The 12,907-nt window shown below is 41.5% G+C and overlaps 1 protein-coding gene across 2 annotated transcripts in view; it reads right to left on the bottom strand.

Annotated features, from left to right (window-relative positions):
- Positions 1-11,038, bottom strand: part of Lfg (Lifeguard) — a 132,646-nt gene extending 121,608 nt beyond the window's left edge. For both annotated transcript variants that reach the window (XM_067139726.2, XM_067139727.2), the window contains exon 1: positions 10,883-11,038. The gene's annotated coding sequence lies outside the window, so the exon portion shown is untranslated. The remainder of the gene's footprint in view (positions 1-10,882) is intronic.
- Positions 11,039-12,907: the final 1,869 nt, after the last annotated feature.

The following is a 12,907-nucleotide window of genomic DNA, read 5'->3' as shown; positions in this document are numbered from 1 at the left end:
TCCCCGCGTGGTGGTACTAATTACAATTCGTCTCATGGTTGTAATTCTATCATCCCTTGGTCACCCATTTTAGTTGCCTCTTATGACAGGCAAGGTATACCGTGGGTGTATTCTTTGCCTGCATCCCCCACCCACAGAGGGAGTACTGGATAGGAAATCAAGGAAAATGAAATGGAGTAGGAGTGATAGTAAGAAATGGACTGTAAGAGAAAGTAAAAGGGATAAGTGACATGTTGATTCAAGTCAAAATAACAGTCAAAGGAGAAACTTGGGAAATTGTACAATAGGCCTATATGCTCCACAAGTAGAATTCACGCAACAGGACGAAAATGACTGAGGTAGAATTGGAGAGACTGTTGAATGGCCAAAAAAACTTTGTAATTGGGAGACTTGAATGCCCAAGTAGGCATGGAAAGGGATATGAGAATGTGCTTGGAGCATAAGGATGGGGAAATAGAAGTAAAGGGAAAGGCTACTGGATCTGTGCAAAAGAAATGGGACGATTGTCAGGAACTCTGGTTGAAGAAGACAAAGCCATACATAACTTGGTACAGCAGTCACTGGTCTAAAAAAATCCATAGTGGATTACATGATCAACAGGGAAATGAAGGAAAATGTTACAGATGTCAGGGTAATGCCATCAGGGGCCCTAGATAGTGACTACAGACTAATGGTAATGAAACAGAATAAAGGAAAGGGAAGCAAGAAATTTATCAAAATTGAAAAATGAAGAAAACCAATGAAGAATACCAGGAAAAAATAAGACAACTTACCCACAGATGATACAAAAACAGGAGAGGAATGGGAAAGGTTCCAGAGGACATTAGTAAAAACTGCAGAGGAAGTTTGCGGGGACCCCATGGTGGAATGACAAAGTGGCAGTTTGGTTGAAGAAAGATTTTAGAGTGTGGTTTCAACAGGACAACAGAAAATCCAGGAATATAAAACCAAAAAGGAAGAAGCTAAAAAGGTAACAGAAGGAAAAATAGACAAACATGATGGAAGAAGAGAGCAAATGAAATAAAGTACTGTATGTAATTTTGATGATTTACTAAACCCAGGAGGCTGCACTGAGGAAGAAAGCAGAAGCAGGAAGGAAGAAACACTGAAAAAGAAAAGAACATGAGCAGTGGAGGTAGCATTGGACAACCTGAAAGGACAGAAAGCCTCAGGTTTAGATGGTGCAAGTATTGAGATGGTGAAGGCAGGAGTGGTAGGGAAACAGTGGCCTTATGTGTTGTAGTATGGAAGGAGAGGACGACTCAAAGACTGGAAGAAGGGGATAATTATACCCATCTTCAAGAATAGGAAAGATTTTAAGAACTATAGGGGAGTTACATTGATAAATCACTGTGCAAAGGTGTTTTGAAGATACTGGAGAATAGAATCAGAAAGAGGGTGGAAGAAAAGTTAAGAAAAAAGCAGTATGGCTTCTGAACAGGAAGGTCCACAGTAGACTATATTTGCAGTAAAACTGTTACAAGAGCATCATGAGTGGGGTAAAGATCTACTGATGGCCTTCTTGGACTTTGGGGAAAACATGTGATCAGGTATGCAGAAAAAAAAAAAAAGAAAAAAAAAAAAAAAAAAAAAAATTTGATTAAGACAAGGAAGTGCTCTGTCACCTTCGCTCTTCTTTGTAGTAATGGACAAGCTAATGGCAAAAATGGCAAGGAAAATTAAGGAAAAATGAAAGCGATGTCTGCAGATGAGTTATTAGTCTGGGGAGAAAAGGAAGAGGATATCCAAGAACAGTTATATGCATGGGAAGAGAAGGTGAAACAATACAAAATGAAATTTAATGCTAAAAAGAGCAAGATAGTTACCACAACTAGAAAGGAGAGACCTATTAGATGGATAATGCTTGGAGGGGAACAGCCTAAGGTTGAGTTTTTAGTACCTGGGAAGTATCAGAGGAAAGTGGAAGAAATTATAAAGAAATAACTGAATATGGAAGACAAGCAGCATTCCTGAAAAGTGTTGAGCATGGTTTGGAGCACAGATGTCCCTCAGAAGCAAACGAGTAATATACAGACTGCACTATGTACCTATTCTGACATATGCAGCAGAAACTTTGGTAATGAAGCAGTGAGCCATAAGTAGGATACAGGCAAGTGAAATGAAATTTCTGAGGAGGGAGGTAGGAATGACAAGAATGAGTGAGAAACAAGAAAGTTAGAGATATAGTTAAAGAGGCACTACAGGGCAGGATAGAGGCATCTACACTTAGATGGTATAGACACATAAGGGGAAGACAAAAGTATACCGAGGAGGATGCATGAAATGGAGATAACAGGAAAACGACCAAGAGGAAGACTAAGAGACAGGTGGATAAAAGGAGTGGAAGAGAGTATCAAGAGGAGAGGACTGGGCAAGAGTGACGAGGGAGAAGTGGTGGGAAGACTAGGAGATGGGGAGGCTTATGTTCCAAGCAGACCTGGCAAACAGCTGGAAGCTGCATATAAGCAGGTCAACCAATGCAATTGGTACAGTTAGGCTGAACAGGAGATATGCCAGCTGATATTTCAAAGAAGAAACTAAAACCTATAGTCTCAAAGAAAGAAAGAAAGAAAGAAAGAAAGAAAGAAAAAGGAAGAAAGTGTGTGCGCGCACGCACACACACACACACTTGTAAAGTGAAAGGATGAGCATTTTCTCTCTCCACTAAGCATAAATCTGAAGTAACTGGAATGGGAAAGCTCAAAAGAGAGGCCAAGTTCCTAGAGAACAGGTTAGTAAACCAAAACATGTCATTGAATACCAGAAAGTGATGGGAGGGGAGGGGGCACGCGTTCACAGCATCAGGTGACAGCCATTTCCCATCATGCAACACGCAGGTAAGGGGTAGAGGAAAATCATATTCTACCTTCTTGATATGCATTTTGAATGTGTATACTGTGTATCATAAGATAGTGGGAAAGAAGTCAGGCTACACAACTAGAATAAACCTTTGAGGGCTGTTACTTCAAGTAAACTTGCTGAAGTACTCTGTCCGAGGACATCCTTCCTCTGGACACACTCCACGAGATTACAGACAAAAGTATGGGCTAATTTCCCTATGCATATTCCACCAACTGAGAAGAAACACAATCCTACCAAGAGGTATTTGCCAGAGCAGATGCAAAATTGTGGTGTTTCTCTTTACTTACCGGAGTATTTTGAGATGCACCACAACCAGCAGACCTAGGAATGGAGTATGGGTAAGTCAAATTTCAGTGACATGAATGAAAAATGAGCAAATTATGTTAATTAGTTAGAATTTTATGGATGCTTTTGTGCAGTAGGTACGCTTAAACAACTGGCCAGCAAATTAAATCTGATTCCACAGTCAATAACGCAGTCCTTTGTGACCTGAATGTATTAATGACCAGGCTGCATTTAATCTTAATCAGCAATCTGGTCAAGACAACCAGCAAGACCAAGTTCAAATGTACCAGTGTGGATATTACATTTGTAGAGGTTTTCTGGAGGATTCTTTAATTCCCTGTGCATGAAAGACATCCCACGGTCACACACTTAGCATATACCTAGAAAACGGAACGAGTTTACTTTAACGAGGGAACTTCCAGGAATGGATTCAAAACCCTAACGCGTTTATGACAATGCCAGCTCGTTTGAACCAAACAGAACAGAGCCGAACTGAGCAGAGCAAGAGACTATTCTCACTGCGGGTGCAAGGATCGAACAGAATTAAGCCAAGAGATTCGATTTCACATTAGTCACTTGGTCACTGCTTTAAGCTCATGTACTGCATTCCAATGTTGTGCAGTTTGTTGTTTAAAGTTTTAATGAAGGTACTAGCATGAAATCTTTAGGCCTATAATGGCATCCAATAACCAATAATTTTCTCATTTGTGGCAACCCGTATTCAGACAGTCCCTATCCTGCTGATACTCGTGTAACTAAAAAGGTCTTATCAGTCATTGCATCAATATTTGATTCAACTGAGTTAGTCCATTGTTAATTTCTTTCAAGAATTTTATGCAGAAACTTTCACTAGTCAATCTGAACTGGGATGACATTCCTATCTCAACTGGTAGGAGAATGGGAAGAACTTCACTTTCAGCTACAGGCAGCAAGAGTATTTTATATTGAGCAGTTAGTCACGTGTAAGGGACCCCCCTGATTTAGAAATTCAGGATTTTTCTGATGCTTCAGAATGAACTTATGGAGTTTGTTTTTATGTATGGTTTGAAAAAAAAAGTGTTTTGGGGGGGGGCAGACCTGTGTCAGACTTACGTTTAAAATTCAGGTTAGCACCAGTGAAGCAACCGACTACTAAGAGTTGAACATGCCCAACTACTCCACAAGACGCTTCCAGTTTTATCTCTCCCAGTCGGCAAGCAATACTGGTGAATGGACTCCACTGTCTTACCTTGAATCACATCTGCTACCTGCTGCAAACATCTGTGGCCAACAGTCTCTTCCATTCAAGAATACCCTTACAAGAGAGAATGAAGAAATTCGTATCAGTTGCAATCCAGCAGATTTAATATCCAGAGGTTTTGCTCCACAACTATGCGGTATGAACCTGTGGTGGCACGGACCATTTTGGTTAGCTGAGCCGAATGAATCATGGCCAGACAATCTCGTCCCACACAGAAGAGGAACTGCCTGAGTCACGAAGTGCACTTCCTGTCATGTTGATAGGTACCAATTTAAATGAATTTATGATGAAGCTTTTGCATGTAGGTACACAACTTGTAATTGCATCCTTACGTGAAAGATTTTGGATTCCCATGGCCAGGGCAGTTGTCAGAAAAGTCATCCACACGAACTTCTAACCTGCTTTAGATTCAAGGCATCAACAGCTAATGAGACAGCTCTGTGGCCAGAGAGTCCCCCATTTTTTAATGTAAGAGCTGATTATGCTGCCCTTTCTTTGTCGAAAGAGGAAATGCAAGAAGCAGACAAGACAATGAAGAGTTACAACGCATTGTTCATCTGTCTGGCTACCAAGGCTCTTCACCTAGAGGTGGTGAGTGACCTCTCTACTCGTTCACCCTGGGAAGGATGGACTTGCAAGAGTAGCTACCATCAGAACAAACTGTGGTGTTCATAAACAATGTGTAAAGAATTTAATTCCATTATCTGTTGAACACTAAGCAGGATCATCCTGGTTAACACTAATGTATGTTTCTATGGGAATATTTGTTTCTTTTGGTCATTTTCAGAGTATAATTATGGTGTGTTTGTGAATTGCACTGAGAACTGATATATATATATATATATATCGTTCATTTCTTTAATTTCATACATCATGTAATAATTGAAGACACAGAAACTATTTAGTACCCTCTGTTAACGTAAATTATTTTTGTTGCTTGTGTTTCTGTGTTGCTTATGTTATTTTTATTAAAATTACGAACTCATTTTGTTTACTGAACCTGAACTATGCACGAGTGCTTGTGTGGTGCTTGAACTGAAATTCATGAGGGCATATCAGGCAATTTCATTATGCTGAGTCATTGTGATTCAACAGTGGGAAGCAGCATGTTCCACCCTAGCCATTTAGTCCTGTCTAGTTGCTTGCCACCACTTTAGGAAATGTGGCAGCACCCTTCAGTGTATGCATTTTGAATGTCCACCCAGAGGTGGTGTGGACAGAGGGAGATTAGAAACTGGTAGCTTGGGCGCCTCTAGTGGGATGAGATGATGTGACATCAAGTGCATTTGCCCACATTGGCCAATATTCTGTACTATGTGTATTATGACTCGTGAGTTGTAATAAATGTTATTGAATCAAGTGAATGATTTATTTACGTTCAAAACAAACCAAGACCACCTATGTTGAAAATCAGCCTCCAGTGAGAATGTATGATGGAACAAGTTCTTGGTTCAAAGTACTGTATTTACTCATGTACTAGACCCCCTGGCTTTTTGAGACAAAATATAAAAAATGAATCTCTCATACAAGACACCCCCCCCCCCAATGTAATTCATCAAAGAAGCACTTTGAAGCAGGTAAAGTCTTATTGCAGCTCTGATGACATCTCACAAATTTGTGAATAGTTTCGTCTGTATGACCCACTCAATGTCATGCAGAACACCTGTGTTTCATAGTTAGGACTGCAGCTCCAGTCATGCTATATGTCCGTTTTGTAGTTAATAATGTCCGCCAACATAACGGTTAGCACAATTGGCTGCTGTTTTTGAGAGTGAGTTCTATTCCTGGTACCGTACTGCCAGAGATTTGCAAATGGCAGGAAGGTTGATAAAGAGAAAAATGTTACATGCAACTCACCTCCACTGGGGGCATATCTACATACATACATTACATACATTATCATTATAGACTTATGCCTTTCAGCGTTCAGTCTGCAAGCCTCTGAATTTACTAAACGTCGCCACAATCCTCGATTTGCAACTAGTGTTGTGGCCTCATTTAGTTCTATAGCTCTTATCTTTAAATCGTTAGAAACCGAGTAACCATCGTCGTCTTGGTCTACCTCTACTTCTCTTACCCTCCATAGCAAGAGTCCATTATTCTCCTAGGTAACCTATCCTCCATTCGCCTCACATGACCCCACCACCGAAGCCGGTTTATGCGTACAGCTTCATCCATCGAGTTCATTCCTAAATTAGCCTTTATTTCCTCATTCCGAGTACCCTCCTGTCATTGTTCCACCTGTTTGTACCAGGAATCATTCTTGCACATCTTAAAAAAAAAAAAAAAGCGGCACCACCACGACCACCAGAGAATGAAGAAACTAGTTTAGTTGAGAAATATTCACAATTGTTGCTATTAATATGTCTCCCATAAGTCCAACCCCTCGTCCACTTCGTGGGAGATGGGCAACGATGGAAGTAGGGGAATGCCTGTAAGGGTGAAGTACAGTGAGGACCTTGTGTGCCCCAGGACCACAACGGTAGCTGTACAGGCCTTACAGGAACCTTTAAAATAGTGGCTAACGGGGCTCTGGTGAGGCTACTGCCTTGTACAGAGAGTTGGTTCTCCAAAGGCTAAGGGAAGAAACCCTGACAAAGTCAGCACGCCTAGATGCTAGAGGAGGCAGCCCCTCCACTGGGTTTTGGGTGCTGTGGGCTAAGAACTTGCACACCTGAGAATCAAGTATTACAGAAACACAAAAGTAAACAAGACAGATATCTCAATGACAACTTTTGGAATGAAAACTGACTAATTTGTTTCTGGAATGTGCAAACAATGTACGAAGCAGGGAAGTTGAAACAGATTTTGAAGGGAATTGTTTCCGGCTCCATGCCTATATGGTTAGCATGCTGGCCTTTGGTCACAGGGGTCCCGGGTTCGATTCCCAGCAGGGTCGGGAATTTTAACCATCCTTGGTTAATTTCGTTGGCAAAGGGGCTCTGTGTATGTGTTGTCTTCATCATTTCATCCTCGTCACGATGCGCAGGTTGCCTACTGGTGTCAAATCAAAAGACCTGCACTGGCGAGCCGAACATGTCCTCGGACACTCCCGGCACTAAAAAGCCATACGACATTTCATTTTGCTATAAGATTATGGTGCTTGGACCGAGTGAAACATGATGGAATGGATTTGGAGAGCATCAGCTGAGAGATGGCAAAACATTGTTATATTCAGGAAAGGAAGATGACCAAAGTGGAGTGGGACTGTTGCTGACAAGAGAAGCACGAAAATGCCTCCTTGACTGGAACCCCATTTCAGACCGCATCATTACAGCACGGTTCAAGACAATAGTTAAAAATATTCATCTCGTACAGTGCTATGCACAAACAGCAGAGCCAAAAGAGAAGGACCAATTTTATGGACAGCTTGAAAGTGTCCTGACAAAGATTAAGAAAGATCAAAATGCTAATGGGTGACTTGAATGCCAAGATTGGGAATAAAAATGACGGGGAAAGCATTCTAGAGAAACGCTGATTGGAGTCCAGAATGACAAAGGTCATTTTGTTGAATACTGACAAATCTACCCACATCATTCGCTCATTTACGTGCCTAACAGAAACTATGTTGCATGCAATGGTATTCCTGATAAAGAGCCGTACCCCAGACTCTGCCCTTCCCCTTCTAACACCTGTCAAGTACACTTTATAATCTCCTATCTCTTCCTCATTATCTCCCCTTACCCGAATATCACTTACTCCTAGCACATCCAGATGCATCCTCTTTGCTGACTCAGCCAGTTCTACCTTCTTTCTTCCATAAGCCCCATTAATATTGATAGCTCCCCATCGAATTCCATTTCGTTCGCCAAGTTGTTTCCAAGGAGTCTCTCGCCTGTCAAATGGGAGTGGGACTCCATTACTCCCATAGGTCCGAGGCTTACTTAAAGTGTTCTGAGCTCGGTAAATTCATGAAGGAGGATGCTGCCCTACTTTCACATAGTCCAAGTGAGGATCTCTCCTCTAACGGGTTATGGACCACCGGTGAATTGTATAATCCTAGCCGCCTGAGCACAAGGAGGGCCACCACTCAGAATACGTCCGAGATGCCCACTCCCATTCCATAGCAACTGGTATCCCGACTCTCAGGACCACTTACTAGGCCACTCAGCCGTTGTCCATGGTTCACAAACTAGGACGTGACTACAGTAACCCACAAACATGAACTATAGCCAACAAATAATGGCAAATCGACACGAACACCTTCACGAAGTCTTGCTCCTTATGCCTTGCAATACTCCACAAATATGCTGTAAAAAAACCAATGGTAACAATCCCTCAGTTGGTATGTACTAAGCAAGCCCCCAGCAACAAAACAGTACCATTCAGGAGAAAGTGTGGGAGCCTGCAGCTGCTGTAGCTAAGAAGTTTTTCCCATTTTAAACAATTAGTTTTATGTTACACTGTCGTATGACGACGATGGTATAAGAACGAACTAGGAATATGGAGAAATCCTCCATGGCCCTAAGGTTCACCCACAGCATTTAGGCTATGTGAGAAAGGGAAACCATAGAAAACCCTCTTTAGGGCTGCCAAAAATGGTGCTCTAACATATCTCCCAAATGCAGGCCGCATAGCCACTTGCTCGGTAAATTAGCTAACCAAGAAAATTACGAACTGAACCATGTAGGGCAAGTGAAGCAAAGGAAGACCAAGCCAACGACTTAATCAGTTTATTTTACGGTAGTAAATGGGGAACTAAACGAGGCCAGACAGTAAAACTTCCATACCCCATAGGCTAAAGTAAGGTTAGAGATTCAACATGGCGCAGCTCCGACGACCGTCACAAAACACTCAACAGGCTCTCAAATGTCTGCATTGTAAATGACAAGACCACTGGGCTGGATTTATTAGGTCCAGAGGATGACGCCCCCAGGTTAGAGCCGCAAAGTGGCCCTTAGGTCTCTAGTATCCCGTGTAACGACACCATCGAATCAAGATAAAACTCTGGCAATCCAATTATTAATTTTTTTCCATTTAAGCTATTTATATATCAATCAGTACAAAGCAAGCAAGGAAGTCTACGTTTACAAGGCTGTCTGATCACAGCAACAGGTCCTCCAGATTTACCAGGAATCTGAACAACGAAGACTCATTTCAAAATCCCACAAATTGGCTTGGATTCAAACAGTGGGCACCTCGTGAGAAGCCAGCGACTATACTAATGGGCTTAGTACACTATGGAATAACTTCGTTGGCAGCCTGTTATGGCATGTTAAGAGCACCTCTGTGATGGTGAACAATTGTGCTAAGAACCTGCATCGCTTGAAATTCACCAGCTTTCTTCTACATCCGATCTAATGCCCAAACCTGACTTCGCCCGCATATCACGTTCGCTACCCATCGAATAACTTCCAAAATCTGCGTAAGAATGGACCACCCTATCGTCATTCACACACCCATCAGATGGTTCAGATTTAAACGCTAGGATCAATCGCACGATTCAAAATCTATCTACTGCCTTCAGTAAACGGGCCCTACCTCAACATAAGGGACCATCGCCGATAAGAGTTTGAAAACAGGCCTACGTTAAATTTTCATTGCATAAACTTCCAATGAGAATGTATCATCTGATGTATAGGAATGTGTCAATTTACCATTTCACAATATGATGTAACGTGTCCATATTTGGAGTAAAACACGTTCCGTAAAAAAAAAAACAAGCGTCGACCCTAGTAGCGTTAAGCTGGTTTGCTACGCCTAATGCCAAGATTTATCTGTAGAAGCTCGCAAAACATTTTATGTCCTGGATTTCCTATAACAGATGTTCTGAAAAATATCATCAGTCTATTAAACGTATTTAAATTCCACAGAGATTTACGGCAACAATCAACAATTAGCTCGGGGCAACGACGAAGACAGGTGAATTTCAAGCGTCGTGTCGGGGATTCTTTCTAGTAACAATTAGAACTTCGGAATCAATACCGCCATTAGTAAGAGGGAAAAAAAAGGCACAACTTTCAGACGTCACTACTATCATGGCCGCCTAGTACATCAAATGCGGAAAACTTGAAACATTGCACAATTCAGCGAAATATCGAAAGATTAATACTTACGAAACATTTGCAATGGTAGATAATGAAAATCAATAGGGCCTACCTTCCATAATATATGAAGCATTAAATAAAATGAAACAATTGGGCAATACAAGATCGCTATCACCAGAATTTTCTAGACTGTACGATTGTAACCTGTAACCCATTGTCAAATGCTAAGAAGCAAATATTACTTAACATGCATTACATAACCACCCATATTTTTTAATTCCAAGCAATGGACAAAACAAATATTCCTTGCGGGTATTACAGTACAGTCACACTTCAAATCTGAAACACTGAAGGCTTCTCGGAATCAGGCTAAAGTTATGAAAATAATATAGGAATCTACAGCACTGACGAGTAAACACCTCTTCCCAATTTTCAGCAAGTATTCCACAGTAGTTCACGACGTCACAATAGTCAACTCTCTACTTTGCTTGACTAACCAACAACTTACCAATAATTCCGTCTAACTGCTTCCAATCACTGTATTCCGCTGTCAGATATACAACTACTCAAGTGCTATCAACAGCAGTCCGAAAACTTGTCACAGCGGATTTCTCTCAAAACAGTCTGACTGCCTTCAGACCACGATTTACAAATCTAATCCAGTACAAATACCAATACCCTAAAAATATATCAAATATTATAAAACTGCAGCCAACATAACGTTTATAAATGCTCCTCATACCAAAAATTTACCTCCGGAAAAATAAAGAACATACACTATCGCAAGATATTAAAGGCCAACGCTACTAGCGGGACATCTTTGCAACTGAAGGAAGCTGTATTTCCCGGCCTTGAGTATCTCGTAGGCACCGAGTAATACCAAAGTCTACTAGATACTAAAAGGCCTTGACAGAAAGCCAATTTCTTGCATTAAAAGCGGGGTAATAGTTTTTCCTCTTTTCCACCGCTAGGTTCGCGTTTATGTTCTGTTATTTGGCGCGAATTCTATGATTACGTGTGTTACTGCAACAGGTTTCAAGGGCCCCATACACGCGCAGACTTAGTCGAAGGTAAGTCTGCGCAAACCAGTCTCTTCAGACATGTCTCTGTGTGTATGGCCGATAAGTCTGCAGGCAAGACTCTGACATTCTGGCGCTGCTTGAATTCAGCTGGAGACTTTGCGACGAAAGCGCTACCGCAGAGTTGCGGCAATAAATGTAAACGTGATAACCTACAAATATGAAAACTGAAATCATTTCTTGCGCGTCTTCTTTATGCAGAGCACTACATTATGTCCAAATAACAACTCATCTTCTATACGGACTATCTAATTAATTTCAATCCGTATATAATTTTCAACCATCTGAAGTGCATAATCTTAAACAGAAAACAGCTGAGCGCGTCGTATTCAACCTCCTCGGTAAATAATCATTTAGTCTGAGCGTGTGTGGGCAACTGCATACTTCCGACTTACCTCCCAGAGGAAAGTCTGTGCAGGTAAGTATTCAAGAAGTCTGCGCGTGTATGGGGCCCTTTATGAGAAGAAATAACATATTAAACTTCATTTTATAAGGTAAGGCCTTATCTAACAAGAAATATAAAGAGTTTTGTCGTTTTTTAATTTATATGGGCTCACGATTTGCAGTATATGGACGGTTGCTGAGATGCATTTAACATTTGTTTAGTGACGTGCTTCCAAATTACCGCCATGGTGGTGGTGGTGGTGATTATTGTTTTAAGAGGAAGTACAACCACCCTAATCAGAGAGAAAAACAGAAAGAGACCTGACACTTCGAAAAATGAAAGTATCGGCCAAAGGAAGACAAGGGCCAAGAAGGGCGTGAAAATGAAAGACTCCCTAGGCCTCGGAAACTTAATAGCGTCGGGGTCGGCAAAAAACTAGAGTTGACCAAGGAAGGTCTGATAGGATAGATGAAAGTGAGGAGCTGGCAGAAATAAATGGAAGAACTGCCAGGACTCAGCTAAGGGCCCCGTGGTCACCAACCCACTCTCCAAATTTCAGAGCCCCTGGGGCCAATTGCCGTCAAGTTTCTCTTTCCAATTTGTAGGTTAAAATGGTTTATTGTTGCGTGCCTAACTGGACATATGACACAGCGAAGAAATATACACAAATATAAACGTTCATATTTTTTTCCTAAAGATCCGAGTTTACGGGAGAAATGGAGGCTTGCTATTTCTCGACAGGTCAGCAGAAAAGATCCCTTTGGGCTCCTAATGATAACTTCAGAATATGTAGCTTGCACTTTGTCGAATCAGATTACAGTGTAAGTACTGTGGGGGGAATTCTGCTCCCCGACAAAGTGCCGACGCAAATTCGCCTATTTAAAAATGTATTAATATTTACAACGCGGGCGTTAGGATATCTGAAATTCCTGACTGGTCCAAATTTTAAAGAGACGTTTAAGTGCCGCGACTGTGATCAAGCACATTTTTTTTGCTAGTTGTTTTACGTCGCACCGATACAGATAGGTCTTATGGCGACGATGGGACAGGAAAGGGCTAGGAGTGGGAA

The sequence above is a fragment of the Anabrus simplex genome, chromosome 2 (assembly GCF_040414725.1).
Source record: "Anabrus simplex isolate iqAnaSimp1 chromosome 2, ASM4041472v1, whole genome shotgun sequence".
NCBI classification, from domain to species: Eukaryota; Metazoa; Arthropoda; class Insecta; order Orthoptera; family Tettigoniidae; genus Anabrus; species Anabrus simplex.
This window is presented reverse-complemented; position numbering and strand designations above follow the sequence as displayed.